This window comes from Topomyia yanbarensis, chromosome 2 (genome assembly GCF_030247195.1).
Source record: "Topomyia yanbarensis strain Yona2022 chromosome 2, ASM3024719v1, whole genome shotgun sequence".
In the NCBI taxonomy this organism is placed as follows: domain Eukaryota; kingdom Metazoa; phylum Arthropoda; class Insecta; order Diptera; family Culicidae; genus Topomyia; species Topomyia yanbarensis.
Genome location: NC_080671.1, coordinates 190,751,118 through 190,753,718, shown reverse-complemented (window position 1 = coordinate 190,753,718; position 2,601 = coordinate 190,751,118).

The window sequence follows — 2,601 nt, the reverse complement described above, 5'->3', positions numbered from 1 at the left end:
TGTTTGTCAAAAGGAAGAGATGACAGCCAAAAAGCAAAGGTTTTCCTTCATTGGGGAGCGCTTTTTGTTTCAATCTGTATTCTACGAAAACTTTCGCTTACGTTGTTTTTATTCCAGACGAGCTTTCATCCCACAGCCTCGTGTTACACTCTGCACGGCGTTTCATTCTACCAGCATCCTCGAGTGAACAGTCCAATCCGGGCTATGTAAACTGTTGATGAGGAAGAGATAATGCCAGCGATAATAAGCTGTCAACGAGGTTTTCCGCCTTTTCTTTTCAGCTACTGGCTTCTGATGCTGGTAAGCAGCATTAAAGGGCAAACCAGCAACCTGGTCGACTAACCGTTCCATTATGGCAAGAAAAAACTTGGATATTTTCGGTGAAACCATCTTGAAATGAGTGGCAGTGGGTGGCTTATCCGAAAAAAACGATGATACAACCGTTGAGTGCTATTCATGTTTAAGCCGAAAAAAGGAAGAAAAGGTAGCGAGGTTGTTATTAATTGCATATTGCATATCTTATGGTACGCTCCTAAAGAAACGCTGTTTATGCAATATTAATCCATTCTAAGAAGGCAAATCGCTATCAAACGCTTGGGGAAAGTGAAATACAGTTAATGAAACGGCCACCGATTTGAATGATTCGAACACCATCGTAAGTACGAGGCCAATGATTCTGATTGCTCAAATTGGGTAAATTGACAAAATGGTTGCGTGCGAAGGAAATCAAAAGGATTGCCGTTCAAATCCTAAAATTTTTTTATGGTCGCACTATAGCCTAATTTATGGAAACTCAATGAAAATAATCGATTTAATCCACCTAATCGATCATTGTTCACCATTCTATACACGGGTACAAATCCGTTCCTCTAAATGAGAAAACTGACTCATGATTTTCGGAATATAGTATTTTTTCATGCTATGAAAATACACCATGAATTATGTGCATCATATCATGAACTATTTGTTTGTAACGCAGTATATGCGTTACTCTTGTTTCGTCGACGAGTATAATTTCAGGCGCTTTAATGGCGGTTCTGATTCCAGGTATCATGAACTAAATTCATGAAAACAAACTTTTTTATTGAAATTGAAAATAAATTAAATGATGACCAATTCAATCATAATTCTACTAAAATTGGTAAAAACCTCTCTTTTACTATTATTAAGAAAACTAGTGCAAATCCTTGTGCAAATCTTACTGGCAATATTCCCCCAACGTACAGCTTTTGAGATCAACTTTAACTCCTGCACCACCAGAATAAGATTGAAATAATCCGAATGTTGTTGCTATTTTTGCTCCGTTGACTGGTTCAGAAGCTTATGGTTTATTTATTTCCTATTAGGTATGCGATATTTTTACTTCTACATAATACAAGACACCATGAAGTCTCGCAATTTTTAAACCAAATAGGGTGATGAGCCTATTTTCACCATACTAAGCAAGGTGCCTCACTAATTCGGTAATTGCTTGCCTTACAATCAATGGAATGCGTAAAAATTGACATCAACTGCTTTGCTTCGTTGTTAAGAACCAATAGAATAACACAAATGCGTTGAAAGCAGTAAAATTCTCGTGTTTGAGCACAATGAAAACTCGAATCGAGTACCCCTATTGTTGCGCTACCATTTGACTCAATGCGTTGAACAAAGATGGCAGACACTGCTCTAACCAACGGCTTCAAATGGGTAGGGTGATAATAGAAACATGGCGCAAATAGGCTCATCACCCTATGTCATTTTTCTGTAAATTACGGCTTCGAATTCACGATGATTTGTTATGTTCAAAACATGCTTACTAGTGAGCTTCTTCAAAACAGGATAATAATGGTCGTTATATTAGATAATCAAAAAAAGTTTTAAGGGGCATTGTAATATATAATGAGATTTCTAGTGCCCTGAACAATTTTTTTCAACCAAGTATTCGCCGTTTTGTTCGACTACCTACTAACTTCGCAAGATAAATGTTCGACTACTATAAATGATGAAATTCCTGATCAAAGTATTGCCTTAAGTGCGTTTTGAAGTTATTTACGTAGATTTTTTTGTCGGGTGTATTGTAACGAACGAAACAAACGATATTCTGATGGCACTGTATCCGGGCTATAGGCAGGATACAACAGTTCTTCCCAACCAAAGTCCTTCAATTTGTTTGTGATTGAAAAAATTATTGCCAAAATTAACTTTTAAATCATATTTTTCCCAGAAACACTAAAATTTTTTAGATGGGGCATATTTTTTTGTCTAATAGAAGCAAAAATCTAAACGAACAAAATGGTGATTGTATGTTGAATGAGGTTTTCCAGAAATTGAAACATATTTGTTCGTTTAGTATGAGAAAATCCTTGAAACTTTTTTGACTACCTAATAGTATAACAACTGTGCATCAAAATCAACTTAGTAGCCTGGAATGCACGACAACTAGTTTCAATTACATTCTCTTATATTTTTGTTTAGAAACCAATTGTAGTTATTAAACTCCGTCTTTTTACTTTATTTTTATTTACGTGACTTTAACCCATTATATCCTAGCGTATGAAATTTCATACGCAGAACTATCCATCGTTTAACGCGTATTTACTGTAGAATTTTGGCATCTAA